The 19,848-nt window shown below is 44.5% G+C and overlaps 1 long non-coding RNA gene across 1 annotated transcript; it reads right to left on the bottom strand.

Moving 5' to 3' along the window:
- Positions 1 to 1,219: 1,219 nt before the first annotated feature.
- On the bottom strand, positions 1,220 to 9,371 carry LOC103263733. Its single transcript, XR_504514.2, has 4 exons — positions 9,296 to 9,371; positions 7,079 to 7,152; positions 3,460 to 3,717; positions 1,220 to 1,288 (listed from the first exon to the last, which is right to left on the bottom strand). It is a non-coding gene; the product is annotated as an uncharacterized LOC103263733 (long non-coding RNA).
- Between the last annotated feature and the right edge of the window lie 10,477 nt (positions 9,372 to 19,848).

The raw sequence follows: 19,848 nt of genomic DNA, 5'->3' as shown, positions 1-19,848 counted from the left end.
AAGGCTGTTGGAGACTGGTTGGTGTGGTATTGTTGGTATCCTTGCACCATGACCATTTGAAGCTGAGTTTTTTCCTACCTGATGAGAGATGAATTTGGTTAGCAGATTTAAAAGACAAGGTCTGAAAAGTAGTAAGAGGAGAAAACCAATTAAAAGAACTATTAGGCAAGGGGCGGTGGCTCAAGCCTGTAATCCCAGCACTTTGGGAGGCCGAGGCTAGAGAACTGTCTGAGCCTAGGGGTTTAAGACCAACCTATGCAACTTGGTGAGGCCTCATCTCTACAATAAATCAGAAAAGTAGCTAGATGTGGTGGCACTACTGTTGTTCCAGCTACTTGGAAGACTGAGGTGGAAGGATTACCTGAGCCAGCAGGTCGAGGCTGCAGTGGCTGTGAGCGTGCCACTGCACTCCAGCCTGGGCGCCAGAGTAAGACTCCAGCTCAAATAAATAAATAAATAAATAAAGACCTATAAGGGGCGATAGCCATGTCATCCAGCTCCAAAAGCTTTTCCTTGAAAACCAACTATTTAATTCTTGTTTTTGTTTGTTTTGTCTGTAAGCCTGGATTTAAGTTATGTATTACATCTCAAAGTATTCCAGAACTGTGTATGAGGCATGCTTGTGTATCCCCTGTTATTGTTTGAGGGGTGTAAGTGAACTTACAGTGGGTGATATTTCCCACTGGTATGAAGGATTCTTGAGTTGGCTTCTCTGATTTAATGCAAATAATAGCTTGAGAGTACAATTTTGTGCCTAAGAAAACATCTTCAGTAATGGAAGTTCCTCTTTGAAGGTACTTGAATTTATTGGCATATTATTTCATTACATTATTGGTAGGATGTATCATCCCTGTTAAATGTGGGTTAAATTGAACATGTGGGTGTATAGAAGTAGTTAAAATAATTCATTTTCCAGCAGCGGCTGGAAAGTCCTATACAGTTCAATTAGGACCAAAAAGTAAACAAAACCAACATTCTAGGTTAAAAGAATTAAAAGCTTGGAGTAGAGAGAGAGCAATAAACAATAAAAGTTGGAAGGGAACTATCAGTTGGTAAATGATTACTAGAACAGACCAGCACAGAGTTAACCAATATAAATAATCTTTTACATACTGAACTTAAACAATTCTTCCCAAAAATTTGTGGCAAAAAAGAAAAGCATTTAAATAGAAATTATTTCTCCCTGTGTTGCAAGAAAACAGAGACCGTGACACTGAGACTATTTCAGGAAGCAATGTTTATTGGCACCGGTGCAACTCAGCAAGCTAATGCTCCAAGGCTGAGCAACCTGGAGAAAGAAGAGAAGGGTTTTATATGTTAGTTTAGGTAAGGGAGGGGATTGAGTTTCATGATAATATATATTTTCGGAATTTTCAAAGTTGTAATCAGTAGAAACAGACCTTCAAAGAATAAGTTGTTTACAGGATATACATAACAAGCAGGAGTCATGAACCGATAACCTCACAAAGAAAGGATGTGGGCATAAGGTTGTAAACTGATTACTATCTTGCACTTACAGGAAAGTGGCTTGTGGCTGTCTGGTTTTTTTCACATACCATGTCTATCAGATTTGTAGCTTGCAGGTTGATTTTTAAAAAGAATAATTTTAACTCTTTTTAGCCCCTCTCTGCCATACCAGCAGAGAAGAGAGATAATTATATATACAAACCTAAAGAAACAAATATATCAGTAATAACAGTAATCTAACAAAGCATTACTTTTCTTTTGAATAAAAACTTAAGATTTTCAAGTGTCTTAGCAGTTTATCTAATAGGTATATGTTCCTGGAATTCCTGTTTTCTTTAAATCCCTGCAGATCAAAAAGGCTTCACCCTGGTGTGATGTAGTTAGCTACTGATAACTGGGACCTTGACTGCTATGGGAGTAGACAAAATTACTGAGTAAGGTACTTTCCAAACAGACTCCAGTTGTGATGCAGGGGGTCCATCTTTCCATGTTTTAAATAGGTCCTGACTGACACGTTCATATATTGACTGATTAATAGTTGAAGATCATTGGCAGTAGTGGGAATCTGCCGGGGAAGGGTGGGGACACACCTCATCAACAAGAGTACCTGCATAATGAACATTTGTATACCTAATCCTGAATTCTACCTCACATCTTTAAAATTAAAAAGTTATTTTAAAAATTATTTTAAAAAGATAGTTAAAGGCCTTTGAGTCAGGTATTTCGTATGGCCTCCTGAAACTTAGCTAAAGAAGTTACATTTTATTAGGTTTTCTGACTCCTCGTCCAGAAGAAGATCAGTCATAAAGGCATTTAAAAGGGCTTAGTCCTGTTTGTGAAGGTGTGGCCATTCAGACCCACATGAGGGCAATAGGTAAAAGCTGTAACCAGTTTTGGTTGTTTTCTTGGCATAATTTTGCTAAAGTTTCTTAAGGTGTTAATTAGCCCTCTCTACATTCTGAAGATTGAGGTTTTTGAGCTGAGCATAAATACCATTTTATTTTGAATGCTTAGCTCACTTTTTGAGATAGAGTTGAAATGAAGGATTATTGTCACTTTGTAAGGAGCATGGTAGGGCAAAATAGGGAATAATTTCCCTTAGTAAGATTTTTTTTTTTTTCTGAGTTGGAGTCTCACTCTGTCCCCCAGACTGGAGTGCAGTGGCTGCTCCCGGCCACCGCAGCCTCACCTGCTGGGCTCTGGCGATCCTTCCGCCTCAGCCTTCCTAATAGCATGCACTACCCCGCCCGGCTGATTTTTTGATTTATTGTAGAGATGAGGTCTCGCTGCCCAGGCAGGTCTCGAACCCGCGGGCTCAGGCAATCCACTCACCTCAGCCTCCCAAAGGCACGGGATTACAGGCTGAGCCACCGAACCCGGCCTCCTTAGTAAGATTTTTATAACTTTAGTCGCTTTTTCAGATCTTGTAGGGAATGCTTCAAGCAACCCAGTGAAGGTATCAATTAGGGTGCGATAGTTGCACCTGGAGACTGGAGCATTCAGGTAAAATCCAACTGTCAATTTTCTCCAGGGTATACGCCTCATTTCTGAGTATACTTGATGTGTAGAGGCCTGCTTGACTCCTTGTGGTTATTTATGTTGCAAAGTTGACATCATTGGCAAACCTGCCAGATGGTTTTGTAATCTTTTTTCCAAAAACAGGCATATATCTGAGTAAGCTTGTCTCATCCTAAATTTTAAGAGTTATGTAGTCTTTTAATAACCTTCCACTGGATACTTGGGGAAGGTGTATAAAACACAGCCCAGGATGAATCATCCAAGGAGATATTTCTTGTACCCCTTTTGTTTTGTCCAAGTAATCTCCTCCTCACTCTACTGAGGTAGGTAGGGTTTTATTGAAGTCATGGGGATTAATGTCCCCACAAGAGGTACCTATTTATTTGCTCCTAACTTTGCTAGTTTGCCAGCCATTTTATTTTTTTATTATTATTACATTGGCATCACCTTTTGATGACCCCTGCAATGTATTACCTTAATTTCTTTAGGAAGGGAGACTGTTTGAAGTAATTTTAAGATTTGTTTTCCATATTTACTGGGCTGGTTTTAGCCGTTAGGAACCTTTTTTTTTTTTTCTTCCAAATGGTAGCATGAGCATGTCCATGGTGTTATCAGGGCAACCAGTCCTGTGACTCCAGGGCTTCAGCCTCTGATGGGTTGGTGGGCAGTCAGGAAAGGCTGATTACAATTAGATCAGGTCAGCTTGGTCTTGTATAGCTGGTGAACAAAGGCCTAGAATAGAGGAATAATTAGTGCAAGGCACACTTGGGAGATGTAAAGTAATTGTCAACAGCTACCTCCAGAAAACTGGTTCTGTCCTTGGCTAACGATTAGGAAGTGGGGACTGTAACAGACAGCAAAGTGTGACAAAGCTTAAGTAATGTTAAAATAACTGTTCTTTAGCTAAGCCACTCTGTTTTGACATCACCCTTTCAGCCACCTGCCAAGATTCTGGGTTCTTCTCTCATTGTCTACCTTCATCCCAAAGCTAATTAGAAATTTAAGAATAGATATTGCAGCCAACGTCTTGAGGGTGAGACTCTGTGCCCTGGTCTGTGGAGTGGCACAATAAAACTTATAAATCCAAAAGAGTATGCTGTTGGAGGGTTATAGACTGAAAGGTTGGTAGAGCATTAAGGTGAACTCAAAATCCTCAGACCATATTTCTGATGAACAGAAACAGAAGAAATGGAAGAACAGGCAAGAGAGAGATCAATGGTGACTAAAATCTAGGAAATGATCCTAATTTCAGGGTTAATTTTAAAAGTGGCAATGACAGCAGACAGTCTTAGGGCAGATGATCTTTGTTGTAAATATTAGGGAAGAAGACTTTAGACTCAAAGGAAGGCAAAAATAAGACTAATAACTGAACAAAGAGAGTCGCCTCCTCCCAAGAGGAAACTAAAGTTCCAAACTGTGACTGGCCTTTGAGGGACACACTTCTTTTAAGTAATAAGGGGACAAAATGTGAATTTTAAAGCCCAATTAAATACCAAATAGAAATGAAATTCTGGGCAAAAATTTTTTTAAAAAAGTCCTCAAGATGGGTTTCCCTGATGGCATAGAGCCCACCAGAATAAATAATGAGTAGGACTCCTTAGAATGTGCTCAAAAGACCGTGTTAAATAATACAAACAATGACAGGGAAACTTATAAGGGCACCTTGGAAAGGAATTAAACACCCAAGGAATGAAATAACAAATGCAGCACCCATCTTAGCACCGACAGAACAACAAAATAGAGGTGACTGAATGAGGAACAAAAGGTTGAGAGGAGAAACTAATGCAGACACAAAATGGAAGACTGACTTCTGAAAGAGAAGAAGCGACAGCAAGAGATTGGTGGCTGAGTCTGACTCTGGGACCTGGAAGACTGTGGTGGGTCGAGAGTGTGTTGCCTGTGGAGAGAGCTCCCGTTGGCCATGACACCAACAGTCATCTCTCTTCCCCTTACGTGTCTCAGTTTTCCCAGTGAATGCCAAGGGCAATCAGGGGGCCCTGGAGTGCTGGATGACCAGTCCTTATTTGTGACCCCAAACAAGACATGGCTCCCAGACAAGATGCGTGTGGAGTTCCCTATGAGACCATTGTATGTCATGAAGACAATTTTTCTAACACCTTTGCAAGACTCTGTCACCTGAGTGCCTGTTTTCGCACACTGAGGGGAAGAATGCCTCTTTTCAACCTGGACTACAGCCTAAGTTCATGGGGAAGAGGGACTCCCTTTCTACGGGGTTTTGCCACAAACACTCACACATATACACAACATAAAACTGTCTTCCAACCTGAAGGTAAAAACATTAACTTACCCCAGATGTCCCAAGGGGGTCCCTTGGTGGTTATCAGGAAAATGTCAGCAGAAATGCTGGTTTGGGTTTCTTTGTTTATTTGTAAACAAAGAATTGGACAAGACACCAGACTCAGGACAGCAAGGCAGTGTTTTATTGCAAGCAGGTAAAGCAGAGCAGAATAAGCTAGTACATTCTTTTTTTTTTTTTTTTTGAGAGGACAGAAAAGCTCCCACAGTGGGAGGGACCTGAAGGGGTTGCCTTAGTACATTCTTAAGAATCAAGAAGCTCAGTTGATTCAGAGAGTGAGATAGCCCGGTTATTTCCTTGGTTTGAATACTTTTGTCTTAGTTTTGTCTTAATGTCTGGTCTGGATAAATTAGTTCCTCTCAGACTTGATTTCCCCCTTTATGGTTGTCCTCTTTCAAACATTAGCAGTAATTCACTAAATAAGGTCAGCCTCGTTAACAGTTTATACTGAAGAAGAGGGAAGAATGTCTACATTCTTAAGGACAAAAAATGAAAGATGTACTCTTTAAATCCAAGCAGCTTTCACATTCAGCCCAGCTCATCATGAAAGAAAATTTCCAAAACAAGTAAATAACTAAATATCAGCTGGCTTCCCGTTTTTTATTCCTTTCCCTCTTTGTCCCCTGCTCATGTCTGCCTAACTACCTAATAGAAGTATGATTTCTCACAGGCCAGCAACAGACTGGAACCTTCCATAGGCAGCTCAGGGTTGCCATGGTCATGCTTCCTGTCCAGGAGTTCATCAGGCTCTGCCCCAGGTTCTTCCCTCACTCTACCCCACCCTTCACTTTGCCCCTTCTCTCCACCTTCTCTCTCCACTCCTCCCCTCCCTTCACTCCACACCTGCCCTCCACTATGCCCCCACCCCTAACAAGAGGCCTTTGGAGTGAGCATCTTTTCTAGGGGTTGAGGTGGGGCCTGTATGCCTGGCACTCCTCGGGCTTCTCTGGGTACCACAGGAAGCTCCGTGAAGTCTCTGAAGCTATGATTTCACTGACTAAAATGAAAATGCCCAATGTCTAGGAATCTAGCACTTGCTTTTTCTTTTTCTTTTTTTTTGAGTTGGAGTCTCACTCTGTCGCCCAGACTGAAGTGCAGTGGCCGCTCCCAGCCACCACAGCCTCGACCTGCTGCGCTCTGGCGATCCTTCCGCCTCAGCCTTCCAAGTAGCCAGAATTACAGGCATGCGCTACCATGCCCAGCTGATTTTTTGATTTATTGTAGAGATGAGGTCTTGCCGCCCAGGTGGGTCTCGAACCCGCGGGCTCAGGCAATCCACTCACCTCAGCTTCCCAAAAGTGCGGGATTACAGGCTGAGCCACCGAGCCCAGCTGGCCCTTGCTCTTTCAAAGGCACCTTTCCCTGTCTCCCTCCAGGCTGTCATAACTTTCATTCTGCACCCCAGTGGCAACCCTTGGACCCTTCCCTATACCCAGCTGACTGAATGGCCCAAATGGCCAGAGGTGTTGGAAAAGATGACTGAGCCAACATGTGTATCACTTCAGGCCTAGCTGAAGTGAGAGCCTCAGAAAATCAGAATACAGCAGAAAAACTTCATACTATCTTGAGTATCTCCTGCCAAGTGAACTGGATATGGGGCTATGTCTAGAATGTGGTGCCTGGTTACCAGGTTCTAAGTTCTGTTGGGGGTCTGTCACCAAGAAAGTGAGGTCACTTCTTCAAGCTTCCATCACCTCAGTCTTCCTTCCATAAGACCTTCCCAAAGGCCCTACTAGGCTGCTGACTTCTCATCTTCCTCCCATTTCAACTCCTTACCTGTTCACAATTATGCAAACACAGCCCTTGGAAAAACTTGAATGCACTGCTTGAGATTGGAGCATTCTGTACATCTGTCAAGAATTAAGCAGAATGTTGTATCCACACACTGGAATGTTTGGAAAGTCTCTCTCCAAATAAGGCACGTGTACACAGGCCTCTCTGGAACAATTATAGACAGATGAAGAATTGATAGATAAAGGGATGATAGCTAAAGACAGATGAAGATAAACACAGTACATAAATAGATGGCAGACAGATGAGGTAGATGGATAGATAAATGAAGATAGATAGAGATCTATTGATTGATGGATGGTGACTAAAGATAGATGATGACAGATAGACATAGTACATAAACAGATGAAAGACAGATGAGGTATATGGGTAGATAAATGAAGATAGATTACATAGATACATATAGATGATAACTAAAGATAGATGATGGCAGATAGGCATGGTACATCAGTAGATGACAGACCAATGAGGTAGATGGATAGAAAAATGAAGATAGAAGATAGAAGAAGATAGATGACAGATATGTAGTACATAGGTAGATGATGGCTAAAGACAGGTAACAACAGATCAGATAAATATGGTACATAAGTAGATGACAGACAGATGAGGTAGATGGATAAATAAATGAAGAGAGATTAGGTAGGAAATAGATGGCTAGATGGACAGACAAATATTCAGGACATAGGTAGATGATAGCTAAAGAAGATGATCATAGATGACAGACACACAGTCCATAAATAGATTTTAGATGATGAAGAGATAGACATGTAGATAGATAGATGACAAGTGTATATACCTAGGTAGATGATGATAGTTAAATACATATTATCTAGTTAAGTAAATAGATAACAGATTATGATGATGATACATAGATACATGCATTTATAGATGATAAATAGACAACAGGTAAAATATTGATGATGAATAGACATATCAATGAAATAGATATCGATATACAGATGATAGACACTTGACAGGCAATATAAATAGATAAATGATAGAGGACGACAAATGACTGATAGATGATTGATGGATACATAGATGATGATGTTGATGACATACACGCTAATCAGCGAATTGCTAGATCAATGAATTGATAGATTAGTAGGCAAGTGGCAGAACAGCATGCAGGCACACCTCCATTCAATAAACTTGAAACCCTCTTGTATGTTTACTGCGTATTTACAAGGATAATGAAGGAGAGGAGTAAGGAACCTGGGAGTCGGTAAAAAAGATTCTATGAATCATCTTTTCATCCAAGTATCCATTTCCCTTTTTTAAAAATCCTATTTGTGACCAAACATATCAGCTCCTGACCCAAATCCCCCAGCAGAGCTCCCACCAGGCCAGATGACTTTGTCCATCCAGTTTCTATGCTTTCATGACCAGTGGCCAACCTATGTCACATGTATCCATGGGGCACAGACCAGTGTCGGCACTGGCATTAGACTCAGAACACAAAGACATACGCACAAACATACACAAAGGCACATACATGCACACAAATACAAAGTACATGCACAGACACACACACATGTACTCATACACAGACACACATATGTGCACACACAGACATACAAATATACTTACACAGACACAGATACATGCATACACACACATACACATACACACACACAAAATGTGCACACAGAGACACATGCATACACACTTGCACTCATACACAGAGACACATGCATACACATACATACACATGCACACAGAGACACATATACACAGACATACAAACACATGCAAACACAACACATGCACACACAGGCATGCTTACACAATGCACTGCTACACTCAGACTCATGCACAGAGACACATATATATAGACATGCACACAAACACAACACATGCATGCACACAGAGACACAGAGACACATACATATGCATACCTACATGCACACATACAGATACATTTACATATACATACATACACATGTATACAGACACACAAAACATGCACACAGAGACACGTGCATAAAACACATGCAGAAATACACACAGAGACACACACAGGCACACATCACATACACTTCTCTAAGGATGGCCTGGAGCACACCTGCCCCAAGATGCTCTAAGACCAATAAGTTCAGAATGTGCTGCAGGCTACAACCTATCCCAGTCCCCAGCCCCACCCAGGTATACAGAATCACAGTTGGAAGCTCTGGGGTGCAGAAGCTTTGCCTTATAACTCACCTGGTCAACAAAATCTTGGCACAGCATCTTCTAACCGCCACACACCATCCTGTGTAGGAAACTTGGATCCAGGACTGGGTATGGTGGCTTACACCTGTAATTTCAGCACTTTGGGAGACAATGGCAAGAAGACTGCTTGAGCCCAGGAGTTCAAGACTAGACTGGTTAACATAGCAAGAACTGTCTACAAAAAATGAGTCGGGCGTGGTGGTGTGCACCTGTAGTCCCAACTACTTAGCAAGCTGAAGCAGGAGGATCTACTGAGCCCAGGAGGTTGAGGCTGTAGTGAGCTGTGTAGTGCCACTGTACTCCAGCCTGTGGGACAGAGTGGGGACCCCATGCAAAAAAAAAGAAAGAAAAAGGAAAGAAGGGAAGGAGGGAGAGAGGGAGGGAGGGAGAGAGGGAAGGAAAAAAATGGGATCCAACACTTTCCCAAGCTACTTGAACATGGGACCCTGCTTCTCCACATGCCTTATCAATATTCCCTGGTCACACACTCAGGACACTCTTTGGGAAACACCCCCCAATGGGCATGGCCCTCAGCTGGGCAGTGAGTTGGGTGGAGGGTGCCCTTCCCCTCCTGTGTCTGTCACACCGTCCCCATTCCAGGGCTTGCTCCATGTCCCACCTCCCAGGACCTCAGCTGTGTGTCCATCCCTCCCCCCGACTTCCCACCTTCCATGAGGGCAGATACTGTGCCCGTGGAGGCTATCGCCGTGTTCCCTGTGCATAACAGAGCCACTGGCAGGAAGCAGGTGCCTAACCAACATGGACAAGTCAGTGGATGACCGACCTGGGTGAGGAGCATGAGATTTGGGGCTTTCTGCGCCCCACCCCTTATGCCAGCCTCATCATTCTCAAGAGGAATGGTGCGGGCCACACAGGCCTCTGTGAGGACTGAGCCATGTGAAGTCACAGGCCCTGCACCAAAGTCAGAGCTAGAGTTGGGAGACAGGCCCCTGCCTGTTGCCACAGGGCTCATGACTGGATGGGCAGTGCTCGACTCAGTGGGCAGCACACAAAGGCTGCAGTGCACACAAGCCTTATAGGGCCCATGGCAAGCTCCTTAAGAACAAGCCCTCCTGTTTTTACTTGAGACCAACCCAGTGCCGAGGACATGAATCCGGACTCAGACACACCTGCTGTGGTCAGGCACTGTGGCTCACGTCTATAATCCCAGCACTTCAGGAGACTGGGGTGGGAGGATTACTCAAGCCCAGGAGTTCGAAACCAGCCTGGGCAACATAGCAAGACCTCATCTCTACAAAAAATTCAGACTATGAAGAAGGCATGGCGGTGCACACCTGTAGTCCCAGCTACTCGGGAAGCTGAGGCGGAAGGATCGCTTAAGCCCAGGAGGTGAAGGCTGTGATGAGCTGTGATTGTACCCCTGCTCTCTAGCCTGGGTGATAGAGACCTCAACTCAGAAAAATAAATAAATAAAACACTGAATAAGTGGTAAATAAGTGGTGGGGGCGGGGGGTAGCCACCCAGTGCACAAATAAACAATACCATGGGACACCAAAGTGCTGGGCAGTGCAGGCTGGTGTCTTCCAGTGTCATGTGGCATCTGTCTGCATGCGTGGAGTTTCTGCTCACTGAACTCTCCATCATGCGGTAAACTGGGGCCCACAGGGGTGAGCACAGAACCAGATGTGAGCCCAGGTCCTCACCACCACATTGTGCACCTGCCTGAGCGCCAGGCTCTGGTCTCTCAAGGTCACGAGGCAGGCGAGCCCTTCTTTCCACAGGGGAGGGTTGGAGAGGCAGTCCACACCCAGTGTCACATGGCCTGAAGTGGCAGGGTGGGGACTGGTTCTGATTCTTGCTCGCTTCCCAGGGCAGGGAAGAAGAGGCAGGCCACGGGGCAGAGCCTCCTATCCCCGCCTCCAGCCCCCTTCACAGCTGATGCCGAAATGACAGGACAGTGCCCCTCTTACCCCGGCCTCCAGAAGTGCCTAAGGTCAGTGCTCCATGGAAGGAACCCTGGCATTGAGCAAGACTTTCTCAATCTCTCCTGACCAGGTGCCTCCCAGCAAACAACAAAATGTCCTCCATGACAGCAACCTGAAACTTCAAAATGACTTCAACTGCACAGCCATCATCTAAGTGTGGCGATAGCCACTGAGATCATGCTCTCCCAAGTTCCTCTAACACAAGCCTCTAGGGGGCCAAGCCCTGCTCACCCTTGGCCTATCAGCCTTGACATCTGAGTCCCTCATCCTCAGATGGGGTCCAGGCTTGGAGAGGGGCATAAACCTGCCTGAGCTCATCGGGGCAGACTCGGGTCTGCATTTGGAAACCCACATCCTCCTTCAGCGCCCCCTGTACTGCACACCCCTCTTTCTCCACAGAAGTAAAAGGAGCCTGTAGCCCACCTCCTCTGATGGCCTGCTTGACCATGGCCCTTAAGCCAGGGAGAAGACACCCACTGCCTGCCCTCACTGGGCTGCTCAAGACCCCAGGCACATGCGCTCTCAGGCCCCGGCTGTGGGTCCAGGAACCTGCAGCTGGCCTTCCAGTAGATGAGCTCAAATAGTGCCCACCAGGGATGGTTGCAGGAACTCTGGGGACCCTGTCCTGAGCCCTGGCACTGAGCCTAGATCACAGCACTCTGCCCAGCATTCACTGCGGCACCCATGCCCCCTCACCTAGTCCTGCTGGTCCTACGGGCCAATTTTCCTGATGAACACAGATGCAAAAATTCTCAATGAGATTCTAGCAAATCAGATCTAACAATACATCTCAAAAATCATCCACCATCATCAAGTAGGCTTCATCCCTGGGTTGCAGAGCTGGTTCAACCCCCACAAGACCATAAATGTAATTAAACACATCCACAGGTATAAAAACAAGAACCTCATGATTATATCATTAGATGTAGAGAACACTTTTTATAAAATCCAATATCCTTTCTTGATAAAAACCCTTGAAAACTTAGGCATAGAGGGAACATACCTCAAAATAGTAGAGTCATCACAATAACCCCACAGCCAACATATTGCTCAATGGACAGAAATTGGAAGCTTTTCCCCTGAAAACTGGAACAAGACAAAGCTGCCCACTGTCACCCCTCCTGTTCCACATAGTGCTGGAAGTCCTAACTAGAGCAATCAGACAAGAGAAGGAAATTAGGGGTGTCCAAATAGGAAAAGGGAAGTCAAGTTATCCCTCTTTGTGGATGATATAGTCCTATACCTTGAAAACCTAAGAGAATCTTTCAAAAACTTCCTTACATTGATAAAGTACTTTGGCAAAGTCTCAGGGTACACAATAAATGTGCAAAAGACAGTCGCATTCTTTTTTTTTTTTTTTTGAGTTGGAGTCTCACTCTGTCGCCCAGACTGGAGTGCAGTGGCCGCTCCCGGCCACCGCAACCTCGACCTGCTGGGCTCTGGCGATCCTTCCACCTCAACCTTCTGAGTAGCTGGAATTTCAGGCACACGCTACCACGCCCGGCTGATTTTTTTTTGATTTATTGTGGAGATGAGGTCTCACCAAGTTGCCCAGGTGGGTCTTGAACCCGCGGGCTCAGGCAATCCACTCACCTCAGCCTCCCGAAGCGCGGGATTACAGGCTGAGCCACCAAGCCCGGCTGACAGTCTCATTCTTATACACCAACAACAAAGAGGCAGAGAACCAAATGAAAAGCACAATCCCTTTCACAATAGCCATAACAATAATAATAATAATAATGAAATGCCTTGGCATTTTCCTAACCAGAGAAGTGTAGGACATTTAAATGAAAACTACAAAACACTACTCAAAGAAATCAAAGAAGACACAAACAAATGAAAAAATATTCCATGTTCATAGATTGGAAGAATCCACAGTTAAGATGTCCATCCTAACAATACAGATTCAACACAATACCCATTAAATTACCAACATCATTCTTCTCAGACCAGGAAATGACAATACAGAAATTCATATGAAAACATAAATAGCCAAAACAATCCTCAGCAAAAGAAACAAAGCAGGTATCACACTTCCAGAATTTAAACTTTACTATAAGGCTACAATAATCAAAACAGCCTGGTATTGGTACAAGAACAAGGATATAGACCAATGGAACAGAATAGAGATTCCGGAAGCAAAATCTCAATTTCTCAACCAACTCATCTTTCACAAAGCCTCCACCAGCAACCACTGGGGAGAGAAGAACCTATTCAGTAAATGGTGCTGGAAAAACTGACTGACCACATGCAGAAGATTGAAACAGGACCCCGCCGGGCTCGGTGGCTCAGCCTGTAATCCCGTGCCTTGGGAGGCTGAGATGAGTGAATTGCTTGAGCCTGTGGGTTCAAGACCTGCCTGGGCAACTTGGTGAGACCTCATCTCTACAATAAATCAAAAAAATTAGCCAGGTGTGGTAGCACGCATCTGTAGTTCCAGCTACTTGGAAGGCTGAGGTGGAAGGATCGCCAGAGCCCAGCAGGTCGAGGCTGCGGTGGCCAGGAGCGGGCACTGCACTCCAGTCTGGGCGACAGAGTGAGACTCCAACTCAAAAAAAAAAAAAAGAAAAGAAAAGAAACAGGACCTCTACCTATCACCATACACAAAAATCAACTCTAAATGGATCAAAAACCTAAACGTGAAAACTCCAACTATAAGAATCTTAGAAAACGCAAGAGACAACCTCACAGAAATTGGAATAGGCAACCAATTCCTGATCAAAACTCCAGAAGCCCATGCCATAAGAGATAAAATAGATAAATGGGACCTCATTAAACTGAACAGCTTCTACAAAGCAAAAGAGTCCATCAAGAAAGTGGGGAGACAGCCCACAGAATGGGAATAAATATTTGTCAACTGTAAATCTGACAAAGTCTTACATCCAGAATCTACAAGGAACTCAAATATGCTGAAAGGAAAAAAGCAAACTGCCCCATTAAAAAGATATGAATAGACACTTATCAAAAGAGGACATACAAGCAGCAACAGATACATGAAAAAAAATGCTCAGCCACTCTAATCATCAAAGAAATGCAAATCAAAACCACACTTAGATGCCACCTAACTCCAGTCAGGATAGCCATCATTAATAACAAAAACAACAGATGCTGGTAAGGATGTAGAGAAAAGGAAGCACTTCTACCCTGCTTATGGGAGTGTAAATTAGTACAACCTCTATGGAAAACAGTGTAGCAATTCCTAAAAGATCTAAAATTGAACCTTCCATACAACCCAGCAATCCCTCTTCTGAGAATGTACCTGGAGAAACTAAAATCATTCTGTGAAAAAAATACCTTCACATGCATGTTTATTGCAGCATTATTTACAATAGCTAAAACATGGAACTAACTGTGCTGCCCATTGAAAGTAGACTGGATTTTTAAAACGTGGTACATATGCACAATGGAGTATTAAACAGTCATAAAGAAGGACAAACTTATGGACTTTGCAGCAACTTGGGTGGGTTTAGAGTCTATAATACTCAGTCATCTATCACAGAAACAAAGAACCAAGTACCACGTGTTCTCACTCATAAAGGAACCCTGAGCATTAATCATAATACTATAAGAAAGGGATTGGCAGTAGTGGGATACTGCCTGAACCTATAAGTTTATTGCAGCAGCAGAGGGGTCAAAAAAAAAAAACAACTAAGAAAAAAGATGAGGAGGTGTTTATGGAGGCTCACCCGAGGGAAGCTTTGCTACGTTTTGGAAGAAAGCAGACTCCTTGTAAGTAGGGTAAAAGGCCTGTGACACAGGAAGGTCACCTGTGGTGAAGCAGGCGGAGATATTAGCTAGTGGCATTGTCACATGCATGATGGCAGAATCTGCAGGATGGTAGTCAAGTAGCAGTGAAGACCCAGTTTCCATTTATCATAAGGAAAGATGTGAGAGCCAGGGGGAAGGTGTCATGAGGTCAATACGACAATAGGTGTACTCCTCTGCTAGTAATTGTCAGAATTCTGGCAACCAAGCAGTAGAGGCAATGCAGGGTAAAAAATAAAAGTGAAAAAGTGGTCAAATCTGGGAGTAATTCTTGAAGGTAGCACAGTACAAAAATTATCAGTGCAACAATAATGGGGTCCTGAGTCAACCCAATCCAGAGAGGAAGCAACATTTTTCTAGTGAGTCACTAGGGGTAACAAGGACTGATGCCACTCCCATTTCTATCCCCTAATTCCTAGACCTGTGAATCCTGGCTATAAGAGAAACTATCCTATATTGGTTGGTGATTCAGAGCACATACAGCCTTGTGGAGAACCTTGCCCCAGCCCCGCAGGTATTGGCACCGACTTTGCCCTGGAACTCATTCTTACAAAGACCACTCCCCATTGTACCAAACCCTCTGCTTTATAATGGTGGGAAACAGGGTAAGACCATTAATTTCAGGAGAATGGGCCCATTCAACACTTCCTTGTCTCTGAAGTGAGTTCCTTGGCCAGAAGCAATGCTGTTTGGAGTAACAAAATTGTGAGTAGTGCACTCAATTGGTCCACAGATGGCAGTTTTGGCAGTTTGGTCATTTGGCAGAAGCATTGCATGCAGGAAAGGCCAATTCATATCCAGAGTAAGCATCTATTCCTGGACAAACAATACACTGCCTCCTCCATGATGGAAGGCATCTAATGGAATCAATCTGCCAGGTGGCTGGATGATGGCCATGGTGAATGGTGCCATATTGGGAACTTAATGTTCATTTCTGCAGCAGGCAGACTGGGCACTCTGGGTGGCCATAGCTAGGTCAGCCTTGATGACTGGAAGTCCATGTTGCTGAGCCCAGATTTTACCCATCCCTGCTACCAGGGCTACTTTGTTCATGAGTTTTTTGGACAATGACAGAGGTAGTTGGGAAATAAGCTGACTTGCATCTACTAAAGGTCATCTTAGCCACTAGATTACTAAAATCCTCCTCTGCTGAGACTACTGTATGATGCACAATCACACAGAACAAATGAGTTGGTATAGAATTGCACATTTGGCCATTTCTTCTTCCATGTAAAGTGAACAACTGAGACAGGAGTTAGCTAGAGAAAGTCTAGGCAGATAGACAGTGAGTCCTCTGGTAACAATGTAGTGAACTCCCTGCAGGGCTCTCAGACTTAGCATTGGTAAACAACTCCCTGCAAGCCTCTCAAGCTAGAGCTTATGCTGGGATTGAAAAGCAACCAATCAGAACAGCTACAGCTCACAGCTAGTGCTAGCCAATCGGCTTAGACTTCAGGCTATCTAAGCACCAGGTTTTCAGTCCCAGATGGGCAACCTCTTCAGGCCTTCTCTTGCTGTGGGAGCTTTTCTGTCCTCAATAAATCCTGCTTTCTCATTTTCCAGCTGTCTGTGTCCCTCAATCTTCTGGGGCATGAGACAAGAACCTCGACCCTGAAGAGCTGTGACCTGAAGAGCTGCAGAAGATTGTTGGAGTCAAAAAGCCATGCACCCAGAGGCTGGCTTGCCAGTTGACAGAGCCAACTGAACCAGGAGTGCTGCTGGAGGAAGGCAAGACTCTGAAACTGAGGCGCCCAGGGGCTAGGCCTGCCAGCCCCACCAAACCAGCAACACTCTCAGGGCTTGACTTGCCAGCCCATTAGAACCAACACCCTGGGGATTAAGCTTGCCAGCTCCCCCTCTCCCACGCAACTGCAACACTCAGGGCTTGGCTTGGCAGCCTATTAGAGCTGACACTTCCGGGACCAGGCTGACCAGCCCCTCCAACCCTCTCTGGGGCTTGGCTGGTCAACCCATTGAGCTGACACTCTCCAAGCCCAGGCTGACCTGAAAAATCCACATCATAACCAACTGGAAGTTCTTCCCACCGGGAGGATTGGATTTCACCATTGTCTCACAGAGATAATCTGGAGAGGGCCTGCAGTACTGAGGTATCTCCTTTTGGGTGCTGTCTACATATTATGCAGAACCACATCTAAATGAGACTAGTTCTCCTTTGTCAAGTAATCACAGGGAACTCTCCATGAGGCTGTAAGTTCAGGTTGTAAGAAAGAAGGGAGTGTAGCAGGAGTGGGGAACATGGGCATTTGGGCCACTTCTTGTTTTTGTCTTTTTTGTTTGTTTGTTTGAATTGGAGTCTTACTCTGTTGCCCAAGCTAGAGTACAGTAGCACATTCACAGCCACGACAGCTTTGACCTGCTGAACTCAGGAGATCCTTCCACCTCAGCCTTTCAAGTAGCTGGAATCACAAATGTGCACCACCATGCCCAGCTAATTTTTAAATTTATTTTAGAGATGAGCTCTCACCAAGTTACTCAGGCTGGTTTCAAACCCCTGAGCTCAGGCAATCCTCTTGCCTCCACCTCCCAAAGTGCTGGAATTATAGGCATGAGCCACTGTATCTGGCAAGCCACTTCTTTATCTCCTGTACTTATTATGACCACAAGGAGTGCTCAGGCCCAATCAAGTATACATAACTGCCCTTTAATGATGGGGTGCTATGGTGCATGCCTCATTTTATGGATTTGTGAGGTACATAATACCTAGTCCATAATGGACAGCTCAGGTCAAATGGTAATTTGGTGGCTCATAGGTAAGCATTCTACTAAGGCCTGGTAGTTGGCTAAGTTCTGTTTCTCAAAAGGGGAGAAGTAACTTATAAAGAATGACAGGGCTTTGCTCCGAAATCTTAAGGTCCTGCACAATGACACATCTATAGGGGTATTTCAAAGCTTCCATTTAGCATCCCTGTCTGCCACAGGTACTTCAAGCATCATTTCATCTGCTGGATTATTTAGCCCAAGTGGCAGAGAAGCTTGCTTGGAAATATGAGCCTATTATAGAGCCTTCTCCTGTTCTGGGCCCCACTCAAAACTAGCAGCCATTTTGGTCACTTGAAAAATGGTCTAGAAAAACACATTCAAATGAGAAATATGTCAGCTCTCAAATCCAAAGCTCTCCACTAGACATTGTACCTCTTTTTTCTAGTTGCAGAAGAAGACACATGCAGCAACATAGTTTTTCACCTTAGAAGGAATACCATGACACACTCCACATGCCTGAGCCCCTAGAAAAAATTTAGGTAGAAGGTCCATGAATTTTTGTTGGAAGTTATTTCCCTCCCTCTGACATATGAATGTCTTATGAATAAGTCTAAAATCGTTGCTAATTTTTGCTCGCAATATTCAACAAGCATAATGTCATCAATGTCACAGACCACTATGATATCCTGTGTGCGGGAGTCCAGCTCCTGCCGGGTCCAGGGTACCCTGAAGATGGGAACAGCGTAGGCATTGCAAGAAAGCACTTTAAGACAACTGATGAGTTCTGAGATCAGATGCTGTTTATTGCTAATTAACAGCGAGCTTATATTCCTTTTTGCAAAGAAATAATCTCTGCAAGTCATTGTCACAGAGCAAGTTACAATCATCATTACAAAGCAAATCACTTACAACAAATTAAAGTTTAAGTACTCTTCTCCGTGCTTGGCTAATGTTCTCTCTAAGGGCGGGGACTATCTCCACCCTAAAACAATACCATGCCAACACAACGATGCTATCTTGAAGTAAAAACAGTCCCTGCAACCCGTTAATATAGAACCTTAAAATTATAAACTTAGGCAAGATGGCAATGGGGCAGCTCGGTCTGTGAGACTCTCCACTGAGGAGATCACAAAGAGACTGGTTCTCTCCCCGGAGGCTACAGACCCCATCGTCAGCAGCCTGCTCTTCACTCGGAGCTCAGCTGTAGACCTCTCTGAGGCATCACTGCAGTCCGGGCAGCTACTGTGGCTGCTGCTGCTGCTGCTGCTGCTGCCACTGCGGCTGGCAGCCATTCCACATCGCACCACCAGTGCCTGAGGCGAGCTGCCACTGCCTCTGCCACTGCCACCGCCAAAACAGTCATCCCACATCGGACTGTCAGTGCCTGAGGTGAGCCACAGCCGCCACCGCCAAGGCAGCCATTACACATCGCATGCCCGTGCCTGAGGCAATCCACGACTTCAGACCTTGAAGCCCCTGTGAGCAAGATCTGCTGAGGTCTACTACCACTGGATGTCCTGGCAGGCTGTGGGTCTCCTCCTGTGTGCCTCCAGGCAACATCTCCCTCCCCTTAGGGGCGGGGGAGCAGCTGTGATAAAGACCATCTGTAGCAAGGGATAACATCCCCTGCAGTCGATTCAAGGTAACAACACCAAAAGGGGAAAAATGGAAGCCTGGCAGACACAGGTCAGATCTGAGTAGTGAACAGGGCAGTGGGGAACTGAGTGATGATCTGAACTGCCCTTCACAGCAGGCCAGGGGCAACTGATCCTAACCTTGAACAAATTTACTAGCATGAAAAGACAGCTAGAAACCAGAGCTGAAAGGACATTTGACTTAAACGAAAAGTCTCAGAGTGTGCTTGATTGCTTTTGTTAGTCTACTGACTTGATTCTATTCCTTTTGCCCCCCCCTTTTTTCTCCTTCTTTTCCCCTCATATATTTTCTTCTCTCTGTAAACCATATCTTTGTATAGAGGAATAGCACACCAATAAGGAGGTTGGTAAACTTGTATGTTAGCAACATTGTATGTTTTCATTTTTTTTATATGGGAGTTGATTAGTTTGTAGCCGTGCTCTATTGTTTTTATATGTTTCAATTTTTGTCTCTCTC

Source organism: Carlito syrichta, unplaced genomic scaffold (genome assembly GCF_000164805.1).
Source record: "Carlito syrichta isolate Samal-C Ts95f unplaced genomic scaffold, Tarsius_syrichta-2.0.1 Scaffold305243, whole genome shotgun sequence".
Taxonomy (NCBI): domain Eukaryota; kingdom Metazoa; phylum Chordata; class Mammalia; order Primates; family Tarsiidae; genus Carlito; species Carlito syrichta.
The sequence above is the reverse complement of the archived record's forward strand: the minus strand, read 5'-3'. Positions and strand labels throughout refer to the sequence as shown.